We start from the raw sequence: 6,786 nt of genomic DNA, 5'->3' as shown, positions 1-6,786 counted from the left end.
AAAAGTAGTAGGAAAGCTTTCAACATTAGTGAAGTAACAATAATGATGTCAATAGTTAAGTAAAATACAAAACACTTTACTAACATTTAATTTTCCACTGTGATTTAAGCACTGTATATATATTACAATACAGTATATGTTCCACAGTTTACAGCTTTCTACCAGAGCAGTTTAATACTGACTGTTTTGGAAGCAGTTTCTACTTACAGTAAATAACATTGGTAACTACAGATATTGTAGTTAGTAGAGTAGCAACCCCTATTGGAGAAATGCAATAAATAGATTTGTAAATAAATAAGTGCTTCAAAGAAGAAATTCTTCAGCCTAAAATAAGTGGTGACTACACTTACATATCAAAAAGCATCTCATCTCTCTTCAGTCTGGTCTGAGCCGCAGTGACAGCGGCTGTGGAGAGCACACAGTTCAATGAAGTACTACATTTTCCATGACATCATCAGCATCATAACCAATGAGACAGCAGCGGTGGATCTGCCCACCCTCCTGTGTCCTCCTCGGGACTATCTCCGTCTCATGTTTATGTATTTATTTGAGAGACAGATTGTGTATGTTGCTTCAGAATTAAAAGCTTGGTATGACCTAGTCAAAGCTTTAAACAGTGGAATATAATCTCAAAAACCTGTGTATATTATGACCAGTTTGCCATTAAAAACAAACAGCAAAATATATATATTATTTTCAAACCTACAGTCCTACAGAATCAGCCAGTGAGATTAGATACAATATGTTTTATAATATGCTTGGCATTTAATGTAAACAAAGGCAAATATTTTACAACCCCAAACTGGAACAAACCAGGCTAATATTCTTGGGGAGTCATGAGATCATACTCAAATCCTGTGGTTATGAATTTGACTGAGGCCCCTGGGTGAATATGCACAAATCTGTCATAATTTTCTTTCAGATGCATATACAACCATCCTGCATGCATACAACATATCTACCTTAATCTGAGACTTAATTCAACCTCTCAGAGACCTCTACAACATCGATTGGCAGAATAAGACTGAATGGCATATATAAAGGGCTTTAAGTTTATATACAGATTTTTAAAATTAGGAGACTCAAAAGTAGAAAAAAAATTTCCATGAGGGGATGACAGACTACATTTTTCAAAAATTAATCTATTGCCAGTATACAAAAAAAGTTACATAGATACACTAGGGACTTCTAGTACTCTGTGAACCATCACCCCTGTGTAAATATCAATAATAAATAAAGCACTTGTTTAGTGGGAAAGAAATACTGACTTACACCAATTTAATCATTTGAAATTTGTTTAACAATATTTAAATAAATATGTTTACTGTAGCATATCTTGTACAGGTATTCCTTTTTACTGCCAAGGAAAGATAATCTTGTATAATGAGATGTTTTATTTCTATTACTGACAGTTTTTAAGTCTCTTTGTCAGATATATGCTTTATAACACTAAGGGGCTCTGCATTTCCTCTGTGGACTGTCAGCCTGGATTTTGACTATTGTTTTGATTTTTGTGGGTCTACTATTAAAGGGAATCCATGACTGGGTCCACACTGCATATCTGTGCCTGGGATGCTGTTGCAGTTAAACAGGTTGTGTAAAGAAACGTAATGATCCTCTTTGCCAAATATATGCTTTGGAACATAACATTTATGTTACATTTTCAAGCCCATCTCTTTGTGTCTAAAAAACCTTGTATGTAGGGTGCATTTCTTTCAGTGGCTTCCAGTAGCTGCCCGCATCAGATTTAAAACTCTGTCACTCACCTGCAAAGCCAAAAATGGACCAGCCCCTCCCTACATGATGGCAATTGTAAAAGACCAGTCTGTGCCTTGAGTATAGCATGGCTTGAAACGAGCTTCAAGTCTCATAGAAGACAAACATCAAGACTGTGCACCGTCTTGCTCCCAGATCATGAAACCTCCATTAGCTGTCTGAAAAGCTGAGTCCCTTGCTGCCTTCAAACACAGACTGAAGACTCATCTATTTTTGGAGTATTTCAATGACTATTATTTCTGCACCTATGAAAGTACTGCATTACTATTGAGTAACTGAGCACTTTTAGCACGTATTATTTGGTATTATATGGCATTGCACTTATTGTTGTTTGATATTATACTTGTGCTCATTTTACATTTCTTCTAGGTATCAACATCAGTTCCTATATCTAGCAGTATTCTAGTTCGGTGTCATCTTTAACTCTAACATACTGTACTTAGTAGGATACAGTTTATGAGTTGATGACAGCAGTTTTGTGAGTCACTCAGGCTAAGGGCATCTACTAAATGAAAAAAATAAAATAAAATAAATATATATATATATATATATATATATATATATATATATATATATATATATATATATATATATATGTAGGTACGTAAATGTTACAACATAACACTGTATTATGACAATGTACAGAGTATTCATATTTTCAGTATAATTACCCACATTATTTCAGAGATCACGTAGCATTAGATGCAGGGGCTGTCACCTAATGTAAGATAAGATGGTAACAGACAAACAAGATGGAATGCAAGCAAGTTTGCATTTTACAGCTTTAGTTCCATGTAGTTTCCCTCTAATTAGTGTGCTACTATGTTTGTGTCATTCTTCACCTGGCCATTTAAAAACATCAGCCAAGAAACAAAGGAAATTGAGTAACTGACTAATCCAGTCCATATATAATAACATTCTGTTCAGATATTATGTTTATGTTCTGTTTACCTGTTCACTAAGCATTTAATATGCTTACTTTTAACACTGTTTCAGTTAGCAACAATTGTTTTTGTGTGTTTCTTGGGAAGATAAATCTATTATACAAAACTCTTTACCATTAGTTGCATTTTAAATTATGTATTTGAATGTGTTTTACTGTATTTTCCTGAGCAATACTGTACTGTTTGATTTCAGGATGGTGTAGGTTTTCTGTTCTAATGTAAACTCCAGGTCCAACCATGCAAAAGGACTAGCTATAAGATTCTCCAGGAAACCTGAGGGTAAAAATAACATGTGCATTTTATATGGGACTATGCAAATTGGCTGTTGGACATGCAAATTATGTGATAAAAGGAACAAAGTTCCCCCAGAGTTGGGTCCTCTTGAATAATTTTAATATTAGTCAAGCACTGACATGCAAATGATCATAAGAACTTTGTGGCCTCGATTTAATTTTTTTTTTTTTAAAGATGCAGATTAATTGCTTTTATTTTATAAAGACTTTTATTAAACAGTGTCTAACACTCCTGATTTAGTAGTGAGATGCTACTGAAGGCCTCAACTAACTGGTTAGGGTCTATTAGATTGAAACTAGAACTAAAGTCTGCAAGGTAGGTGATCTCCAGGACCAGAGTTGGGTAATTTTGCTGAAAATCATAAAAAACAATCTAATCCTTTGATGGGTTTAAGTAATGCTGTTTACTATTAAATATTTATGGATGAAACCTTACTAATTAAATTTATTAACAAAGTAATTTATCTACACAAAGTAATGCCTGTACTTTTTGAGGAGCCTGAGGTCCTTTGGAGTGTGCGCAAAAGTCCTATGTAAATTTTACCAGTCTGATGTTGCAAGTGCCATATTTCATGCTGTTGTGTTCTGCGGCAACAGTATCAACAAAACAACCATAAACAAACTAAACAAACTGAAAAGGAAGGTTGACTCTCATCTCAAATTCTGTTTGGGGATATGGAGACTCCAAGCCCTTTTTTCAAAACTATAAAAACATTGTTCCTTATTTATTTATTTAATACATTTACTTAACCATAGAGGCTTATGTCATCCTGCCTAGTATTAACTAGACCATACAGTCATACGTCATCCTGCCTGGTATCAACTCAACCATACAGGCTTACGTCATCTTGCCTGGTATAAAACTAGACAATACAGGCTTATGTCATCCTGCCTGGTATTAACTTGACCATACAGGCTTATATCATCCTCTATCCTGCCCTCTCCATTCACTCAGCCACTGTGTGTGATTTTTTTAACATCAGTATGTGTTTCCTGCAGAAGGGACACACTAATTTTCTTTCTTTCTTTAAAAATAGCAGATCTTTTCATAGAATGACAGCAAACGATGACCTACAAAGAGCTTAAAATATTTGTTCACTATTGTGCAAAGCCAAGAGAGACAGAGTGAGAGTGCAAGACTGGGAGAGAGAGACAGAGACAGAGTTAAAGTGCAAGATGGAGAGAAAGAGAGAGAGATAGAGTGAGAGTGCAAGACTGGGAATGAGAGAGAGAGCGAGAGAGAGAGAGAGAGAGAGAGAGCAAGAGAGAGGGACAGGCTGCAGAAGTCTACCCATAAAATATCACCACTACCACTGAGAAAAACATGAGGCCTCAGCTAGGCAAATCAAACCAGAAGTGTTTCTGGAGGTTTATGGCTGATAACATCACTTGCCCAGATTGATCATGCATTCAATAGCTTCAATAGCGCTCACATACACACACAAAAACCAAGAACCCTTAACCCTATAAAAGTTTCTGTGGTCTTCAGGAATTAATTCCAAAAAAGGAATTTCCTAAAATATCTCGTCAAACAATATTATTTAAGATCATAAAATGATGAGAAAGACACAGAGCCTATATTTGAGACTATATTTCTATTTGTAATTCTGCCCATATAATCAGGGTTTGTCACTTCAGTTATCTTGATTTTGCTGATAATGGATTTTATTTTGGTCAGTTTGTGTGCTTTTTTTTTTTTTTTTTGTCTGCTGGTCATGATAGGCTGATGTTGAAGATCTCCACATGTATCTTGGATACATCAACTGACATTTGTTTTTTCCTCAGGTGACAGTATGCGCACCATGTGGCAGATTTGAAAAGATTATAGATTATAGTTATCTTTCTATCTCTGCGGTGATTTGTTTATTTTATGAATTTAATTAACAGTCTTCAAAATAAAATAAAATAAAACAAATGGCAAATGCACTTTCATCAGCTCTGACTGCCTTTGAATTACAAATATGTGAAAACTCATCCTTATTATAGTACACTTACATTTTGTGAATATATCAGTTTCATTCAAATAAGTCTGGCATTAGCTGTGTAACTCCAAAATGTTCATTAACTTATGAAGGCAGGAATTCCGAATGTGTGACACATGACAGCATTCAGGAACATTATTGCTTGAACAGTCAAAGGCACTTATTCCCCCATCACACAAGACATGACTTATTCACAGTTTTCTCCCTCTGCTGTGGATCTTTTTAATAGAAGAAAAATCCCAGATTGTAACCACTAGGTGGCACATGAATTTAACATTATTGACTTTCTTACAATATCTTATGTTACCTAGATGTTTTGTTGTGCGTTTATAATCCCTTCATATATGTTATGATGATGAAGACTTTTATTAGGTCACAAAGCACAAAACAGAATATTAATTTAATTGCATGGAAAAAATGCTGTTCATTTGAAAGTCTGGAAAAACTATGTCCCCTTTTGTTTTTTTAGGGTTTTTTTCATGGTATTTGTCAGCATGACATCATCTCTCTCTCTCTCGCTCTCTCTCTCCACAATCTCCACAAATGGAGATTTTTTCTCAACCCCCCCCCAAAAAAAAATCATGATGTCATGTTTTTTTAAACATCAACTGAGCAAATCAAACATTTAATCAAACTAAAAGAACCAGTGTAATAAAATCAATTGTTTTAATTATTTTAATTATATGGACAAATCAGAGGAAATATAAGATCTACAATGTCTTCCAGAAGACATTGTATTTAAAGTGATTTGAAAGTTACCTCAGCTTTTGACAATAGATTCTATAGCAGCAGACAGATCTGCTGTCTAAAGCACAGATTGTATTTCTATTTCTTACTTTTCAAAATAAACAAACATATTGCTTCATTCATGAAGCTGCAGTTAACTTTACAAGACATCCTAAAAGTTGTATTTTCTGTGACACCTTGAATGGTGGAATGAATATACATAGAATATATATATATATATATATATATATATATATATATATATATATGTATGTATATATTTCACATATAGAGAATATCTATATTTCTCTATGCACCCCTGTTTTCTTTTCCTCAGTTTGGACAGAGCACTCTCCACCATTTCACTGCGAGTTATACTGTGTATGACTATGTATGTGATGAATATACCAAACTTGAAACTTGAAACTTGAAAGAATGGTTATTGAGGGTGCAACAGAAACTAATTGTCTAAGAAGAGAATTTCTGTACCATTTAAGGTGGAATGAAAGTTTGAGCTAGAGGCAAACTACAAACTGATCATCATGCTTTATTCAGAATTGGTAGCTAAAAAACTGTTAAATGTTTGAAAATATTCCAATATAATTAGATATATAAATACCTAATTATAGTATAAATTGAGTGTTTTCATTTTTGGTCAGTAATGGCAGACTTTTCAGTGTATTTGGCAGTTTTTCTACCTGTAGCTACCACTCAGTGATCCTGGTTCTCAAATTATTAACTCCTATTAGTGCCTTAGCTACAGCTGTTAAGAGTTTACTTGGTCTGTACCAGCTTTTGAAAGATGTCATGCATCAACTCCTTTGTGACTTTCACTTTTGTGTTCCATCTTTGACTGAAACTTCCTTGATGGAATCAAACAGAAGTCAAACAGAAGTTTCTATAATTGAAGAGACATCAGGCCACGGCTTGCTTGTGTCCATTGATGAAGTGGAGAGCAGCCCTGTGTCTGCTTTATGAAGATGATCATTCATACTTTTACTCAATTTTTACAGTGAGAGGAAATCAAGCGCAGGAATAATTCACAGTTGTGTTTTCAGAGATTTT

This window comes from Electrophorus electricus, chromosome 16 (assembly GCF_013358815.1).
Source record: "Electrophorus electricus isolate fEleEle1 chromosome 16, fEleEle1.pri, whole genome shotgun sequence".
Classification (NCBI taxonomy): domain Eukaryota; kingdom Metazoa; phylum Chordata; class Actinopteri; order Gymnotiformes; family Gymnotidae; genus Electrophorus; species Electrophorus electricus.
The sequence above is the reverse complement of the archived record's forward strand: the minus strand, read 5'-3'. Positions refer to the sequence as shown.